Source organism: Aotus nancymaae, unplaced genomic scaffold, assembly GCF_030222135.1.
Source record: "Aotus nancymaae isolate 86718 unplaced genomic scaffold, 86718_ANA_hifiasm-v0.15.2.pri h1tg000049l, whole genome shotgun sequence".
Lineage (NCBI taxonomy): Eukaryota > Metazoa > Chordata > Mammalia > Primates > Aotidae > Aotus > Aotus nancymaae.
Window position 1 is genome coordinate 26,275,875 of NW_026988463.1, and position 19,092 is coordinate 26,294,966.

Genomic DNA, 19,092 nt, shown 5'->3' on the forward strand with positions numbered 1-19,092 from the left:
TCTTTTTTTTTTTTTTGAGATGTAATCCGGCTCTGTCACCCAGTGCGATCTCGGCTCACTGCAACCTCCACCTCCCATGTTCAAGTGATTCTCCTGCCTCAGCCTCCCAAGTAGCTGGGATTACAGGCACCCACCACCACGCCTGACTACTTTTTGTATTTTTAGTAGAGACAGGGTTTCACCATGTTGGTCAAACTGGTCTTGAACTACTGACCTTGTGACCTGCCCACTTCGACCTCCCAAAGTGCTGGGATTACGAGCATAAGCCACCACGCCCAGCCGATGGTCATCTTTTTTTAAATTTCAATTTTTAAAAATTTTTTTGGCTGAGTGCAGGGGATTTTATTGATGGTACACAACAAGGTGGGGCTCCCTAAGCCCCTCCCTCTTCAGGGGGTCTGCATGGAAACTGTGAGGAAGGGACATTCTCAGTGTGGTGGGGGACTGGAGTATGGCAGGGACTCCCCAGCAGTGAGGTTCTCTCTCCTCCCATCATGCTCTTGCTGGGGCTGGTGGGCTGGTGGTCCGGGGGTCTTACTCCTTGGAGCCAGGTGGGACATGAAGTTCGCCACCCTGTGGCTGTAGCCAAATTCATTGTCATACCAGGAAATGGGCTTGACAAAGTGGTCGTTGAGAGCAATGCCAGCCCCAGCATTGAAGGTGGAAGGGTGCGTGTCGCTGTTGAAGTCGGAGGAGACAACCTGGTGCTCGGTGTAGCCCAGGAAGTGAGGGGGCTCTCCGATGCTGCTTCATCACCTTCTTTTTTTTTTTTTGAGATGGAGTCTTGCTCTTGTTGCCCAGGCCGGAGTGCAGTGGCACAATCTCGGCTCACTGCAGCGTCTGCCTCCTGGGTTCAAGCGATTCTCCTGCCTCAGCCTCCCGAGTAGCTGGGATTATAGGCGCCCGACACCATGCCCAGCTAATTTTTGTATTTTTAGTAGAGACGAGGTTTCGCCATGTTGGCCAGGCTGGTCTCAAACTCCTGACCTCGTGATCTGCCCACCTCAGCCTCCCAAAGTTCTGGGATTATAGGCGTGAGCCACTGCACCCAGCCCATTCACCACCTTCTTGATCTCATTGTATCTGACAGGTTTTTCCTGAAGGCTGGTCAGGTCCATGATCAACACGTTGGCAGTGCAAGTGAGCTTCCCGATCAGGCCAGGGATGGCCTTGCCGGCAGCCTTAGCAGCTCCAGCAGAGTCAGGGATGTCTTCTGGGTGCAGTGATGGTGTGGACTGTAGCTATGAGTTCTTCCACAATACCAAGCTGTCATGGATGACCTTAGGCGCTGAGGAGTTGGTGGTGCAGGAGGCATTGCTGACAAACTTGAAGCTATTGTCATACTTCTTTTTTTTTTGAGACAGAGTTTTGCTCTTGTTACCCAGGCTGGAGTGCAATGGCGCGATCTTGGCTCACCGCAACCTCCGCCTCCTGGGTTCAGGCAATTCTCCTGCCTCAGCCTCTTGAGTAGCTAGGATTACAGGCACGCGCCACTGTGCCCAGCTAATTTTTTGTATTTTTAGTAGAGACAGGGTTTCACCATGTTGACCAGGCTGGTCTTGATCTCTTGACCTCATGATCCACCCGCCTCGGCCTCCCAAAGTGCTGGGATTACAGGCTTGAGCCACCGCGCCCGGCCCTATTGTCATACTTCTTATGGTTCACGCCCGTCACAAACATGGGGACATCAGCAGAGGGGGCAGAGGTGATGATCCTTTTGACTACCGCCTGCAAGTGAGCCCCAGTCTTCCCCATGGTGGTGAAGATGCTGGTGGACTCCACTATGTACTCAGCACCAGAATCGCCCCTTTTGATTTTGGAGGGATCTCGCTCCTGGAAGATGGTGATGGGATTTCCATTAATGACAAGCTTCCCGTTCTCAGCCTTGACGATGCCATGGAATTTGCCATGGGTGGAATCATACTGGAACATGTAGACCATGTAGTTGAGGTCAATGAAGGGATCATTGATGGCGACAGTATCCACTTTACCAGAGTTAAAAGCAGCCCTGGTGACCAGGCGCCCAATACGACCAAATCTGTTGACTCCAATCTTCACCTTCACTATGGTGTCTCAGGGATGCTAGAGAAGATGCAGCTGTCTGTCCAGTGGGAGGAGCAGAGGGCCAATTTAAAGAGACAGGCTCAGCCGGGCATGGTGGCTCACGTCTGTAATCCCAGTACTTTGGGAGGCTGAGGCGGGCAGATCACCTGAGGTCAGGGTTTGAGACCAGCCTGGCCAACACAGTGAAACCCCATCTCTACTAAAAATACAAAAATTAGCCAAGCATGGTGGCTCACACCTGTAGTCCTGGCTACTTGGGAGGCTGAGGCAGGAGAATCGCTTGAACCCGGGAGGCGGAGATTGCAGTGAGCTGAGATCGTGCCACTGTACTCCAGCGTGGGCAATAGAGTGAGACTCAGTCTCAAAAAAATAAGAGAGACAGATTCTCATTGTGTTGCTAACGCTGGCCTCAAACTCCTGGCCTCGAGCAATTCTCCTGCCTTGGCCTCCCAAAGTGTTGGGATTATAGGTTTGAGCCATCACAGTGGGCCTTAGATGGTCATCTTCTTCCTGTATCTTCATAGGGTCTTCCCTCTGTGTATCTGTATCCTACTCCCCTTCCTTTTTTTTTTTTTTTTTTGAGACAGAGTCTTGCTCTGTCACCCAGGCTGGAGTGCAGTGGCACAATCTCGGCTACTGCAACATCCACCTCCTGGATTCAAGCAATTCTCCTGCCTTAGCCTTCCAAGTAGCTGGGATTACGGGCACTCACCACCATGCCCAGCTAATTTTTTTCTTGAGACAGAGTCGCTCTGTCACCCAGGCTGGAGTGCAAACGTGTAATCTCGGCTCACTGCAACCTCCACCTCCCGGGTTCAAGTAATTGTCCTGTTTCAGCCTCCCAAGTAGCTGGGACTACAGGCACATGCCACCATGCCTGGCAATTTTTTTTTAGTAGAGATGGGGTTTCACCAATTTGGGCAGGCTGGTCTCAAACTCCTGACCTCAGGTGATCCGCCCACTCCGGCCTCCCAAAGTGCTGGAATTATAGTCGTGAGCTACCACACTCGGCAGCAGTCCAGCTAATTTTTGTATTTTTCATAGAGACAGGATTTCACCATGTTGCCCAGGCTAGTCTTGAGCTCCTGACCTCAAGTGATCCACCTGCCTCAGCCTCCCAAAGTGCTGAGATTACAGATGTGAGCCACCACACCTGGCCCTAATCTCCTTTTCTTAAGAGGACACCAGTCATATTGGATAGGGACCCGCCCTAATGACCTCATTTTCACTTAATTACCTCTTTAAAGATCCCATCTCCAGACACAGTCACATTCTGAAGCACTGGGAGTTAGGACTTCAACAGACGCATTCAGAGGGGGACACATTCCAGCCCATAATACACACTTGTTAGCAGGAGTCAGGCCTACCCTGCAGTGCAGCTCTGGATATACCCCCCGCCCTTTCTCAGCCTGTTTCCTCTTTTAAAACCAGGGGCTTACACTGACGGTGATCATGGCTGCTATTGTGCACTGTGCTTCTTGAAAGTTCCTTCCGGGGCTGATGTTTAGCTAAATTTAGGGCCAATCTGTCCCCATCGTGGGCTTGGTGGAGCTGAAGAAGGCTGTGGGTGGACTCACAGAGAGATGGCTCCAGGCCCGAAGGTTCCCCTCCTCCGGCTTCACTAAAGGTCTCCCTTCCTCTCCTGTGATGAGGCTCCAGGAGTGGCTCAGGCCCTCCTCTGGCCTCTGACGGTCGTCCAGGCTGCACTGGGAGGAGCTGTGCACAAGGCCTGTTCCCAAGGCCAGCCTCTGCCCGGTGGCCCCAATGCCAGTCTGCCCTGGACCTCAGCAAAGGGATGAGTTTACATGACAAAGGACAGTGCTAGGTGCCTTTCATGGTTAGCTCGATAACCCCCATTTTATGAATGGTGAAACTGAGGCAGGGTCCGGCACGGTGGCTCACACCTGTAATCCCAGCACTTTGGGAGGCTGAGGCAGGCAGATCACTTGAGATCAGGAGTTTGAGACCAGCCTGGCCAACATAGTGAAACCCTGTCCCTACTAAAAATACGAAATTTAACCAGGTGTGGTGGCAAGTGCCTGTAATCCAAGCTACTCAGGAGGCTGAGGCAGGAGAATCACTTGAACCTGGGAGGCAGAGGTTGCAGGAAGCTGAGATCATGCCACTGCACTCCAGACTGGACAACAGAGTGAGATTCTGTCTCAGAAAAAGAAAAAGAAAAAGAAACTGGGGGCTGCGTGCAATGGCTCATGCCTGTAATCCCAGCACTTCGGGAGGCCAAGGTGGGCAGATCATGAGGTCACGAGATCGAGACCATCCTGACCAACATGGTGAAACCCTGTCTCTACTAAAAATACAAAAATTAGCTGGGCATTGTGGCGCATGCCTGTAATCCCAGCTATTTGGGAGGCTGAGGCAGGAAAATCGCTTGAACCAGGGAGTTTGAGGTTGCAGTGAGCCGAGATTGAGCCACTGTACTCCAGCCTGGCGACAGAGCAAGACTCTGTCTCAAGAAAGAAGGAAGGAAGGAAGGAAGGAAGGAAGGAAGGAAGGAAGGAAGGAAGGAAAGAAGGAAAGAAAGAAAGAAGGGAAGAAAGAAACTGGGGCAAATACCTACACTTACACCTGGCCTTGAATCCCACCCACTCCCACCTTCTCAGGAACTTCTCATTTCTGTATTTCAATCACTTTCAATTGCATCCATCACATTAATGTTTTATTTATTTACTTATGATTTGTAGAGATGCGGGGGGTGGGGTCTCCCTATGTTGCCTGGGCTGGTCTTGAACTCCTGGACTTTCAAGCGATCCGCCTGCCTCGGCCACCCAAAGTCCTGGGGTTACAGGGGTGAGCCACTGTGCCTGGTCAAGAATTCTGTATATTAGGCAGAATAGCCCTTCATTTGTGATATGAATTGCAAATATTTTTTCCTAGTTTGTCATTTTCCTTCCGACTCTGTTGAGGTGAAGGAGACATACGCTCTTGACTACATTTCTGATGGCTCGTGCAGATTGGTACCACTCTCGTGACTGACAATTTGGCATTACCTTTCAAAACTGCAAATGCATTTATCCTTTGACTCAGCCATCTCATTTCTGGGAATTTTTTTTTCCTGATCAGATAGCTCATATTTTCTTTTCTTTTCTTTACTTTTTTTTTTTCTTTTTTGAGACAGAGTCTCGCACTGTTGCCGGGGCTAGAGTGCAATGGTGTGATCTCAGCTCACTGCAACCTCTGCCTCCCAGATTCAAGCGATTTTCCTGCCTCAGCCTCCCAAGTAGCTGAGACTACAGGCACATGCCACCATGCCCGGCTAATTTTTTGTATTTTCAGTAGAGACAGGGTTTCACTATGTTGACAGGGTTTTACTAGCCACTATGGCTAGGCTGGTCTCGAACTCCTGACCTCATAATCCACCTGCCTCAGCCTCCCAAAGTGCTGGGATTACAGGCATGAGTCACCGCGCCTGGCCTCTTTTATCGTTTATTTATTTTTTCTGAACACTTCTGCTACTTGAGATGAATGAAAATGTGTGTGTGTGTGCGTGCACGTGTGTGCTTGTGCGTGCATATGTGTGTGTGTGCCTGCGTGCATGTGTGTCCTTGTGTGTACGTGTGTGCGTGCGTGTGTGCCTGCATGCGTGTGTGCACATGCACGTGTGTGCACGCATGTGTGTGTGCGTGCGTGTGTATTCTTGACTCTCTTTGTAGAAGGCTGGAAACAGCCTAGGAAATCAATAGGAAACTGATGAAACAAACTGTGGTAAATCCACAAAACAGAATATTTTGTTGCCATAAAATAATGAAGAAAACTTCTATGTACTGTAATGGAAAGAGTTCTAGGATATACCGTTAAATGTAAAAAGCAAGGAGAGGCTGGCCAAGTGGATCGCGCCTGTAATCCCAGCACTTCTGGAGGTTGAGGTGGGCAGATTGCTTGAGCCCAGGAGTTTCAGACCAGCCTGGGTAACATGGTAAAACCCATCTGTCCAAAAAATACAAAAATACAAAAAAATTAGTCCCAGCTACTTGGGAGGCTGAGGTGAGAGGATTACTTGAGCCCGAGAATTCAAGGCTGCAGTGAGCCATGATTGCACTACTGCACTCCAGCCTAGGTGACAGTGAGACCCTGCCTCAAAAGAAAGAAAGAGCTATGTAATGTAATGCCGCCGCCTCCATTCGCACGCCTACCCAGACACAATGCCTGTCTGGGTCTCCAACCAGGGCGATTTTGCACACCAAGGGATGTTAGGCAACATCTGGAAGCAATTTTTAAAACTAGGGATGGGGTGGGTGCGGTGGCTCATGCCTGTAATCTCACCACTTAGGGAGACCAAGGCGGGCAGATCACCTGAGGTCAAGAGTTCGAGACCAGCCTGACCAACATGGAGACAACCCATCTCTACCAAAAATACAAAAATTAGCCAGATATGGTGGCTTGTGCCTGTAGTCCCAGCTACTTAGGAGACTGAGACAGGAGAATCGCTTGAACCTGGGAGGCAGCAGTTGCAGTGAGCCAAGACGGTGCCACTGCACTCCAGCCTAGGTGACAGAGCAAGACTCTGTCTAAAAAAAAAAAATCTAGGGATGGGGAGCTACTAGCGTCTAGTGAGTAAAGGCCAGGAAGGCTGCTAACACCCTATAAAGCACAGGACAGCCTGCTATGACCCAGCATCATCCAGCCCAAATGTCAACAGTGACAAAGTAAAGAGACCCTGGATGAGGGTTTTCTCTGACATCAACGTTAAATCCAGTGGACTTTTGTTTTGAAGTCTTTATTTATCATGGCCTCTGAAGGAGTATTCAGCATCATCGACTCTCCCTCCTTCATGCAAAGCTGAATCCTGTGACTTCTGTGATGCTGGCTCCCCTTCCTTCATCCCCTTTGTGGGCTCATTCCCCTAAGTGGCAATTAAATATCGGGGCTCCTCGAGGTGGGTCCTAGGTTCTCTTTTTGTCTCAGTCCACAGTGACCCTCATAGATTCCACCCGCTTTGACTTTGTGTTTTGTTTGTTTCAATACAGGTGGGGTTTCACCATGTTGCCCAGACTGGTCTCAAACTCCTGGCCTCAAGCGATCCTCCAGCCTCGGCCTCCCAAAGTGCTGAGATTACAAGTGTGAGGCACCGACCCAGCCACACCTTGGACTTTGGTTACCATCTCTACACCAATGAGTCCCTCAGTTATATCCAGAGCCCAAACCTCACCTTGGAGTCAATTCCATACATCTAATTTCCTGCTCCACAACCTCCCCTAGATATTTCCAAGGCCCCTGGGGCCCATCAGGAGGACAGGCTTGACTTCAGGGCCCTCCATACCCAATCCTCTTTTGATGTCCCTATTTCAGTGGCTGGAAAAACCATCCATCTAGATCCACAAGCAAGAAGCCTAAAAGTCGGCCGGGCGCGGCGGCTCATGCCTGTAATGCCAGCACTTTGGGAGGCCGAGGCAGGCGGGCTACTTGAGGCCAGGAGTTCATAACCAGCCTGACCAACATGGTGAAACCCCATCTCTACTAAAAATACAAAAATATTAGCCAGGCATGGTGGTGGGCGCCTGTAATCCCAGCTACTCCGGAGGCTGAGGCAGGAGAGTCACTTGAACCCAGGAGGCAGAAGTTGTAGTGAGCTGAGATCGCACTACTGCACTCCAGCCTGGGCAACAGAGTGAGACTCTATCTCAAAACAAAAAAATAAATAAATAAAAATTTTGCTTTTCGTGAGCCACTGCACCCAGCCATAATAGCCCTTAGATTCTTGAGCGACACAAAACTGAAGAAATTGAGTGAAAGTTACTGCTGCTACCTAGGGAAGAAGGGTCACAGGCAAAGGCACAGAACGTGCAAAGAACCTTTAGTAATGAGGGAAGATGAGTATCATTCCCCACATAACTACTGGCCTGTTTGTTTGTTTTGAGACGGAGTCTCGGTCTGTGGTTAGATCAGAGTGCAATGGCACGATCTTGGCTCACTGCAACCTCCAACTCCCTGGTTTAAGCGATTCTCCTGCCTTACCCTCCTGAGTAGCCTGTAATCCCAGTGGCTGGTCTCGAACTCCTGGGATCAAGCAATCCTTTCACCTCAGTCTTCCAAAGTGCTGGGACTACAGATGTGAGCCCAGCCTGCTCTTTTTCCTATTGGGTTCGCAGTCCTTTTCTTTCTGATTCGTGAGAGCAAATTTTGGTTTATGGATATTACCCCTTATCTGTCCTTTGCATACATACTTTTAAAATCATTTGCTACTTGTGTTTATTTTGCATATGTTAGTTTTTGCTGCATAGATAATTTTCCATTTTTTTCTAGTTGATTTTTTTTTTTTTGGAGACAGAGTCTCACTCTGTCCAGGGTGATCTCAGCTCACTGCAATGTTCACCTCAAGGGTTAAAGCGAATCTCCTGCCTCAGCCTCATGAGTAGCTGGGATTACAGACCCCTGCCACCACACCTGGCTAATTTTTGTATTTTAGTAGGGATGGGGTTTCACCATGTTGGCCAGTCTGGTCTCAAACTCCTGACCTCAAGTGATCTGCCTGCCTTGGCCTCCCAAAGTGCTGGGATTACAGGCGTGAGCCACTGCACCCTTTTGCAGTCAAATCTATGATTTCTGAACTTGGATTCTCACCTGGAAAAGCCTTTTGCGTTGAGATTTTTTTTTTTATCATTTACATTTTATTCTAATTCTTTTATAGCTTTATTTTTAACTTTGAAATCTCCGATCCATCTGTTGTTTCCTGGGGTTTAAAGAGTAAGGTATCTAGTAACTGAGAATATAGCTTTATATTTCTCAAAGACTATTCAATAGCTTATCTTTTCCTCACTAATTTGCTTTGTTTTGTATTTTGTTTTAGAGACAGGGTCTTGCTCTGTCACCCAGGCTGGAGTGCACTGGTCCTGGAGCTCAGTGCAGCCTCAAACTCTTGGGCTTAAGCAATCCTCCCGCCTCAGCCTCCAGAGTAGCTGGGACTACAGGTACATGCCATCATGCCCAGCTAATTTTTAATTTTTTTTTTATTTTTTAACATTTATTTATTTATTTATTTATTTATTTATTTTGAGATGGAGTTTTGCTCTTATTGCCCAGGCTGGAGTGCAATGGCACAATCTCGGCTCACCGCAACCTCCACCTCCTGGGTTCAAGTGATTCTCCTGCCTCAGCCTCCTTAGTAGCTGGAATTGCAGGCATGTGCTACCATACTCGACTAATTTTGTATTTTTAGTAGAGACAGGATTTCTTCATGTTGGTCAGGTTGGCCTCGAACTCCCGACCTCAGGTGATCCACCCACCTCAGCCTCCCAAAGTGCTGGGATTACAGGCGGGAGCCACTGTGCCTGGCCTTTCGATTTTTTTAGAGACCAGGTTTTGCCATGTTGCCCAGGCTGGTCTCAAACTCCTGGGCTCAATTGGTCCTCAATTGGTCTTAGCCGCGAAAATGCTGGGATTACAGATGTGAGCGCCATACCTGGCCCTTCCTCATGATTTGAAATGCCCTGTGTCAGGTATTAAGTTCAAATCTACCCCTTTCATAATCACCTTTGCAATGCTGAGGCCGCAACTGTGCAAACCACCGTAGCCACTCCCTGCTAGACTCTGTCCAGAGGGGGTGCTAGACATGGACTGCGAGGCTCAGGGAGTGAGGACACCAGAGTCCTTCCTGTTCCCGTGACCCTGGGGCAATGGTGATGCTACTGGGTGGCTTGGGGGACTTCAGCCCTCCCACCACTTACTCTTCTGTCCCCCCCTACCAAGTATTCCCAACAAGCATACTCTAAGACAGGCGTGGTGGCTCACGCCTGTAATCCCAGCACTTTGGGAGCCCGAGGCGGATGGATTACCTGAGGTCAGAAGTTCGAGACCAGCCTGGCCAACACGGTGAAACCCTGTCTCTACTAAAAAATACAAAAATTAGCTGGGCGTGGTGGCAGTTGCCTATAATTCCAGTTACTAGGGAGGCTGAGGCAGGAGACTCACTTGAACCCAGGAGACAGAAGTTGCAGTGAGCTGAGATCACGCCACTGCACTCCAGCCTGGGCAACAGAGTGAGACTCTGTCTCAAAAATAATAACAATAAATACTTGGAGTTAAACAGCACATCTGTCTTCCAATGCTGCCTTGAAACAAACTCCTCCGCTCTCCTCTTCCCCTTCCAATCACATTGCCATCCTAAAGATATCTACAGAGAAATTCTGGAACAGATCTTACTCTCTCTAATGAGAGCTGAAGCCGGGCACGAGGGCTCATGCCTGCAATCTCATCACTCTGGGAGGCTGAGGCAGGAAGAGATCACCTGAGCCTAGGAGTTCAAGACAACCTTGGGCAATATAGGGAGACCCCATCTCTGTGAAAAAGTAAAATAAAAAAGTAAAGAAGGAGAGCTGACAACGGCCTAAGAGGGCTGATCTCACACATCGCATCTTGCTGAGATCTGTACACAGATTGCCCAGGCCTCCAACCTTCTCTGTGAGCCAAGTATGCTCACCCTAAGATGGTACTCCCAGCCCCTGCTTCCTCCTCCCCACCACACTCCTCTCCAGAAGAGGGACTGAGATCAGGGGGCAGAGTCCTCGTGGCTAGGGACTGACCCTGCTGGGCTAGGCATATGAGACCACCAGGGAGCCACCATAGTTGTTTGACCAGCTCCACCTCAACACAGGGCCACGTGGCAGGGACAGATCTCTTGCCGGCCTTTGATGGAACGGCTGCAGCGCGTGGGAGAGGGATTCTACTTATTGTGCGTGTGATCCCCAAGGACAGACCAAGGGCCAGGAGGTGGAAGGTACAGGGAGCCTTTGATGGTTAATATTGAGTGTCAACTTGATTGGGTTGAAGGATGCAAAGCATTGTTCCCAGGTTTGTCTGTGAGGATGTTGCCAAAGGAGATGAACATTCAAGTCAGTGGACTGGGAGAGACGGATGCTCCCCTCTCCATCTGGGTGGGCAGCATCTAATCAGCTACCAGGGCAGCTAGGATAAAAGCAGGCAGAGGGACATGGAAGGACTAGACTGGCTGAGTCTTCTGGCCTCCATCTTTCTCCCGTGCTGGGTGCTTCCTGCCTTTGAACATCTCTCGGACTCACAGCAGTGGTTTGCCGGGGCTCTCAAGCCTTTGGCCACAGACTGAAGGCTGCGCTATGGGTGCCCCCACTTTTGAAGTTTTGACACGCAGACTGGCTCCCTGACTCCTCAGCTTCACTTGTTATCATGTAAGTTAACTCTCCTAATAAACTCCCCTTCAAATATTCACCTATTTTATTAGTTCTGTCCCTTTAGAGAACTCTGACTAATAAAGAGCCCTCTTAATTGCCTGCAGCTCTACGGGAGGTAGTGAGTTTCCCACCCATGTTCCTTTCCCTGGGATGCTCTTCCCACAAGGATTTGCAGAGCTCTCTACTCATCCCCTTCAGGTCTGTGCCACTCAAGTGTCGCTTTATCAGTAAGGCCACCTGCAGCCACCCACCTAACATTGCAGACGTCCCACTCCATCCTCTTTTGCTCCACTTTCTTCATCACTTATCATGACCATCCATTTTTACTAATTTTTCTTTCTCGCCTCCTTCCTTCTTTCCTTCCTTCTCTCTCTCTCTCTTTCTTTCTTTCTTCACGAAATCTCACTCTGCCACCCATACTGGAGTGCAGTGGTGCGATCTCAGCTCACTGCAACCTCTGCCTCCTGGATTCAAGCAATTCTTCTGCCTCAGCCTCCTGAGTAGCTGGGATTACAGATGCACACTACCACACCTGGCCAATTTTTGTATTTATAGTAGAGTAGGGGTTTTGACACGTTGGCAGGCTGACCTTGAACTCCCAACCTCAAGTGATCCTCCTGCCTCAGCCTCCTACAGGGCTGAGATTACTAGCATGAGCCACCACATCTGGCCCATTTTTATTCATTTATCTTATTTATTATCTGTCTCTGGCCACAAAAATATAACTCCACAAAGTCAGCGACTTATATCGGTTTTGTTCATTCCCGAATCCCCTGTGTTTAGAATATAAGTGCACATAGTAGGTACTGTAAATATCTTTTTCATCCTCATTTCACAGCTACAGAAACTGAGGTTCATAGAGGTAAAATAACCGGCTTTCGCAGCACCCCTGAGTTTCCAATTCCAGACCTTCTGTGCCCTTAACCCTGCACTACATTGTGGCTGGAAAATGCTTATTGTAGCACTGTGTGTAATAGAAGCAGGCTGTAAACAGCCGCTTTTCCCATCAATAGGGGAGTAGTTAAACAAATCGCAATACCACATATCCCGTAATAGCCTATAAAAGCAACCTATAAATGAATTAAGCAGATCTATATTCACATATATGGAAAATAGCCTCCCAAGTAGCTAGGGTTCAAGCATGCACCAGCTAATTTTTTGTATTTAGTAGAGACGGGGTTTCACCTCGTTGGTCGGGCTGGTCTTGAACTCCTGACTTCAGGTGATCCACCCGCCTTGGCCTCCCAAAGTGCTGGAATTACAGGCGTGAGCCACCGTGCCTGGCCGCAACATTCTGATAAACTTTAATTCAAATAAGACTTCTAGGAAACCAGGGGCCCAGTGAGGTGGCTCATGCCTGTAATCCTAGCACTTTGGGAGGCTGAGGTGTGAAAATTGCTTGAGGCCAGGAATGGTGACACCCCCAGTTCTACAAAAATTTAAAATTAAAAAAAAATTAGCTGGGCATGGTAGCACATGCTTGTAGTCCCAGGCACTCAGGAGGCTGAGGCAGAAGGATTGCTTGAGCCCAGACCAAGGCTGTGGTGAGCTATGATCATCCCACTACACTCCAGCCTGGGCAACAGAGATTCCTGCCTCTGAAAAAAAAAGAAGAAGAAGAAGAAAAAAAAAAAAACCAACAACACAGAAACCAGCTTTCTATCCACTCAGCTGTCAATCAAGGCTCTAAGGATCTGGAATCAGACTTTCTTTTTTCTTGTGTCTGGTCAAAAAATAAATATCTAACCAGTCTCTCTCCTATAAAAGGAAAAGGACATTTTAAACCAGCTTGATCAGAAATGCCTTCTCAGCCAGGCATGGTGGCTCGTGCCTGTAATCCCAGTGCTGTGGGATGCTGAGGCAGGAAGATCACTTTAGCCCAGGAGTTGAAGACCAGCCTGGCCAACATAGTGGGCATCTCTACAACAATTTAAAAATTAATTGGCAGCTGGGCGCGGTGGCTCATGCCTATAATCCTAGCACTTTGGGAGGCCGAGGTGGGTGAATTGCCTCAATTCAAGAGTTCGAGACCAGCCTGGGCAACATGGTGAAATCCCATCTCTACTAAAATATACAAAAAATTAGCCAGACATGGTGGCATGTGCCTGTGGTCCCAGCTACTTGGGAGGCTGAGGCATGAGAATCGCTGGAATCTGGGAGGTGGAGATTGCAGTGAGCCGATATCACACCACTGCACTCCAGCCTGGGTGACAGAGCGAGATACTATCTCAAAAAATAATAGTAATAATAATAATTGGGCATGAATGATGGTGTGTTCCTGCAGTCCCAGCTACTCAGGAGGCTGAGGCATGAGGATCACTTGAGCCCAGGAATTCAAGGTTGCAATGAGCTGTGATCTCACCACTGCACTCTAGCCTGGGCGACAGATAGAGACCTTGTCTCAAAAAACAGAAAAACCGAAACAACAACAAAAAGCATCATCTTCTCTCATGGCAAACCTGAAATAAAACTTGGCATTTGGTCTTAAGTAATTTTTTTTTTTTTGAGATGGAGACTCGTTGGCTTTATCATCCACAATGAACACGAGTGTGGTGTTGTCAAAAAAAAAAAAAAAAAAAAAAGATGGAGACTCACTCTGTCACCAGGCTGGAGTGCAGTGGCGTGACTTCGGCTCACTGCAACCTCCACCTCCCAGGTTCAAGCAATTCTCCCACCTCAGCCTCCCGAGTAGCTGGGACTGCAGGTGCAGGCCACGCCCAGCTAATTTTTAGTAGAGACGGGGTTTCACCGTTTTGGCCAGGATGGTCTCAATCTCTTGACCTTGTGATCTGCCCACTTCGGCCTCCCAAAGTGCTAGGATTACAGGTGTGCACCACCATGCCCAGCCTGCTCTTGAGTAATTTCTGAGAAGGCTGGTTTGAGCCACAGTAATGTGGGCTTCTTTGTTATGGCAGCTTCCCTGTACCCAACTTAATAGAAAGAGAAGGGCCATTTTCCCTCACCTTCACTGGACAGAGAACTCCCCACAGCGGGGAGCCTTTCCTCTCTGGCCTGCCTGGACCCCACATCCACTGCGAGGCATTGGCCTGACCCAGAGTGTACACGCAGCCATTACTGAACTTGAAGCGGGAGCTAGTTATGTCCACACCGTCCTCTCCCTTAGTCTAGGAGCATGTTAGATTCTCTCCCAGGGGCTCACTCGGGTCTTTAGTGAAGGATTTTGAAAAACACCAGCCATGCTTGGGCATGACAAAGGGGAAGGAGTTTTGTGTCAGCCTCAAAAGCCCCTGGAAGGCCGGGCACAGTGGCTCACGCTTGTAACTCCAGCACTTTGGGAGGCCGAGGTGGGTGGATCACTTTAAGTCAGGAGTTCAAGAACAGCCTGGGCAACATGACAAAACCCCGTCTCTACTAAAAATACAAAAATTCGCTAGGCATAGTTGCAGATGCCTGTAATCTCTGCTGCTTGGGAGGCTGAGGCAGGAGAATCGCTTGAACCTGGGAGGCGGAGGGTGCAGTGAGCCGAGATCTCACGTGTGCACTCCAGCCTGCCTCAAAACAAAACAGAAAAGCCCCTGAGGGAGGGAACCACCCAAGGAGATGGCCTGGGACCTTCGCCTGACTAGTCACTGTGTGCGAGGGCCTCCTAAGCATTTCACATGCTTTGGCTCATCGAATTCTCCCAATGGTCCCATGAGGTGGGTATTTGAAACTCTTGTCTCCCCAGCAGCCATGGGAATAAAAGGAAATAAATACATGAATTGGCCCAGTGCAATGGCCCATATCTACCCAGCATTTTGGGAGGCCAAAGGAGGATCGTTTCAGACCAGGAGTTTGAGACCAACCTAGGCAACACAGCGAGACCCTATCTCTACAAAAAAAAAAAAAAATTTAAATTACCTGGGCCAGCCGGGCATGGTAGCTCACGCTTATAATCCCAGCACTTTGGGAGGCTGAGGCAGGCAGATCACCTGAGGTCGGGAGTTCAGAACGAGCCTGATCAACATGGAGAAATCCCGTCTCTACTTAAAAAATATAAAATTAGCCAGGCGTGATGGGGCATGCCTGTAATACCAGCTACTCGGGAGGCTCAGGAAGAAGAATCACTTGAATCCAAGAGACGGAGGTTGTAGTGAGCCAAGATCTCGCTATTGCACTCCAGCCTGGGCAACAAGGGTGAAACTCCATCTCAGAACTGAAAATATGTAATAAATTACCCAGGCAAGGTGGTGCACACCTGTGGTGCTCACTGCTTGGGAGACTGAGGCAGAAGGATCACTTGAACCCAGGGATTCAAGGCTGCAGTGAGCTAAGGTCATGTCACTCTATATTCCAGCCTAGGTAACAGAGCAAGACTCTGCCTCTTAAAAAAAAAAAAAAGCGAGTTGCAGTGGTTCACTCTTGTAATACCAGCACTTTGGGAGGCTGAGGCGGGTGGATCACCTGAGGTCAGGTCGAGACCAGCCTGACTAACATGGAGAAACCCCATCTTTACTAAAAATACAAAAACAAAAACAAAAAAATAGCCGGGCATGGTGGCACATGCCTATAATCCCAGCTACTCAGGAGGCTGAGGCCAGAGAATTGCTTGAACCCAGGAAACGGAGGTTGTGGTGAGCCAAAGTCGCACCATTGCACTCCAGCCTGGGCAACAAGGGCAAAACTCCGTCTAAAAAAAAAAAAAAAAAAGATATGGATAGCTTTAGCTAGGCCGGCACAATGACTGGAATTGAATCTGTAATCCCAGCTATTGGGGAGGCTAACACTGGAGGATGGCTTGAGGCCAGAAGTTTGAAACCAAACCAGCCTGGGCAACATAGCAAGACCCCATCTCTCTATATAAATAAAGATAGATAAATAAATAAAGATCAAGATAAAAACAAGAAGGGCCCTGCATGGACCAGTAGTGACAATGTGCTGTGAACTGAAGGAACTGAACAAGAGGATTCACTCAGCCCTCCACACTGCTGAGTGCACATCTGGAAAACCAAGGCTCGCGGATCTTCACTGCTGAAGCGGGACTCAAGCCAGGTCTGCCCCACTGTGAAGTCCACATCCCAAAACCTCTTTGTCCAAACTGGGACTGGGTCTGATGTCTGCCGGGGCCTGGGTGGACAGAGCAGATGAAGCCTGGTGGACGCCATTCTCTGAGCCCTGGGTCCTGGGTTCTAGACAGCTATGGTGCCAGGTGAGGGGCCCAGCAGACAGGTCCTCTAAATGGCCTGAGCATTTCCAGCCACCCAGGGGTGGCCCCTGGCTCCATCAGGAAGGGCCTGGGTCCACCAGGAAGCAGGCAGGGCCTCCCCAAGGTGGAGGTATCTCAGGCTTCTTCCTTTTCTGGAGACTCATTGTGTTTTTGAAACATTAAAAAAATACCAAGCTGCTGCTTGGAATTCTTAGTTGGTCAGAAAAAAAAAATACCAAAAACAGCATTATGAAAACCATGGTGTATCTTAAATGTTTTCATCTGCTTAATGAACACTCTTGTTTTGGTTCGGTTTGGCTTGTTTGTTTGTTTGTTTGTTTGAGATGGAGTCGAACTCTGTCGCCCAGGCTGGAGTGCAGTAGCACGACTTTGGCTCACTGCAAACTCCGCCTCCGAGGTTTAAGCGATTCTCCTGCCTCAGCCTCCCAAGTAGCTGGGACTTCAGGCGCCTGCCACCATGCCCAGCTAATTTTTGTATTTTTGGTAAAGACAGGGTTTCACCATGTTGCCCAGGCTGTTCTCGAACTCCTGACCTCAGGTGATCCACCTGCCTCGGCCTCCCAAAGTGCTGGGGTTACAGGCGTGAGCCACCACGCCGGGGCAAGTCTACATTCAAGGTTCTTCAGGAATGTGGGGACCAGGTCAGATTCCCCTAACTCCTCAAGACAGGTCTGCACCCAGGAGGATGATCAGGGCTGACCCTGAGTGGTGAGAGGAAAACTCCCCCACACCCTAAAGCAGCAGAGCCAAGGGCTACAGGCCTTGAGACGTGGCACCAGAAGTTTGAGACATGGCCCCTGCTGGCCTTTGGTATGGCCCATAGGTCTGGCTCGGGGGCCAGGAGGGACTGGGGAAGGCAGGAGGAACCCCTCTGGGAGGGGTGGCAAATGGCTGAGATAGAAGGGGTCAGACTCTCCAAGACGTTAGGGGCAGAGTCTGGAGCCGCATGCTGACTCTAATCCTCCTTCCTTATGCTGTCATCAGAAGAGGGTAGGGGGTGGGAGAGGGAAAGGTGGAGTCTCAGGCTCTTGTGAGCTGCGTCTGAGCCTTCACCCGCTACCTCCAGCTGAAGAGCCAGGCCCAGTCACCCAAACAGGAGGCAGACGGAGCTTCACAGCCACTAAGAATTAAGACCTATTGATTTTCCCCATTAGCCAGAGAATGCCATCAAAGTGCATTAAAACCAGGCAAAGCGGCAGCATCATGAATAATTAACATCTGCAAATGACAACCCCATGGGGCTAGGGGGAGGCGGGAAGGGGCTTCTAGAGGCCTGGGGCACCCTGACCCCTTCTGACCCCCACCCCAGGGAGCCATTGTCTAGGCTGCCCTGCCCTCCCTGCCTCTTGTCCCCTCTCATTCCTTGTCCTCTCCTTAAAGAAACACCAAATCCGCAGAGCAGCCAGAGACCCAAGCTGATGCTGGAGCAGGGAGGATAGAGCGCTGAGACAAGAGTCAGGGATGGCAGCTTGGCTGTGTGTCACTGTGTGACCTCGGCGAAGTTGCTGCTTCTTTCTGGGCTCATTCTCCGCCTCTGTGCACTGCAGCAATTGGCCCAGCTGGCCTCTTGCTCAGTCTCTGGTTCTAGAGAGGGACAGTGACTCCCAAAGTTGCACAGCAGGTCCGTAGCAGAGCCTGGGTCGACCGGGGTATCTTCCCCAGTCCAGTCTATGGGAGCCTTTTGTGCCAATCAGAAAAAAAGCACCCCCTTTGGGTAGACCAATTGGAAAAGGCCACCCCTTTGAGTGGACCAATTTGAAAATGAATGCACACCCTTTGAATAGATCAATTAGAAAAAAAGAACTCTTCTAGGGGGACTAATTTTTCCTTTTATTCTTTTTTTTTTTTGAGATGGAGTCTCATTCTCTTGCTCAAGCTGCAGTGCAGTGGTGTAATCTCAGCTCACCGCAACCTCCATCTCCTGGGTTCAAGCGATTCTCCTGCCTCAGCCTCCCGAGTAGCTGGGATTACAGGTGTGTGCCACCACACCCAGCTAATTTTTGCATTTTTAGTAGAGACAGGGTTTCACGATGTTGGCCAGGCTGGTCTTGAACTCCTGACCTCAGGCGATCCACCCTCCTTGGCCTCCCAAAGTGCTGGGATTACAGGTGTGAGCAACAGTGTTCCGCCTAGGGGGACTAATTTTTTAAAGGCCCCCTCCAGACTAACCAATAAGGAAAAAGCACTCTTTTGGGTGGACCAATAAGAAAAAGGCAACTCCCCAAGCTGTCACAGTTGAAAAGTGCAAGTCTTGGCAGAGCAGAGGTAGGGCTGGATACCACCCCCACGACCATCTCTCCCCTCTCCTCCCCTCTCCCCAACTCCCCACCGTCTCCTATCTTCCAGGGTGTCCTTGTGCAGTATGTACCACCTAAACAACTGTATGTGGCCGCTCTGTTCCCAGCCCCCACCTTCTCTGGGCCAAGGAGGCCCAGACCTGTTCTTCCAGCCACGTATATTGATGGTTCCTTCCAAGCCTCTCTGCGTCCCCACCACCAAACTCCTCAGCCCCTCAGCTGACCCGAGTTCCCACTTCCATTTTCCTCCCACCCACCCTTCCTCTTCAGAGCCCTGGGTGGGCAGCTCTGGAACAGTCCCTCCTGCACCTCCAGCTGCGTCACCTCTGCCTTCTGGCTGCCTTGCAGCGCCCCGTCCCTACCATTCATGCCTCGGAGGCTTCGCGTACTCTATCCTCTCAGC

At 49.7% G+C, this 19,092-nt stretch overlaps 1 pseudogene; it reads right to left on the reverse strand.

The window, feature by feature from the left end:
* Positions 1 to 428: 428 nt before the first annotated feature.
* On the reverse strand, positions 429 to 19,058 carry LOC110568607 (glyceraldehyde-3-phosphate dehydrogenase-like; annotated as a pseudogene).
* Positions 19,059 to 19,092: the final 34 nt, after the last annotated feature.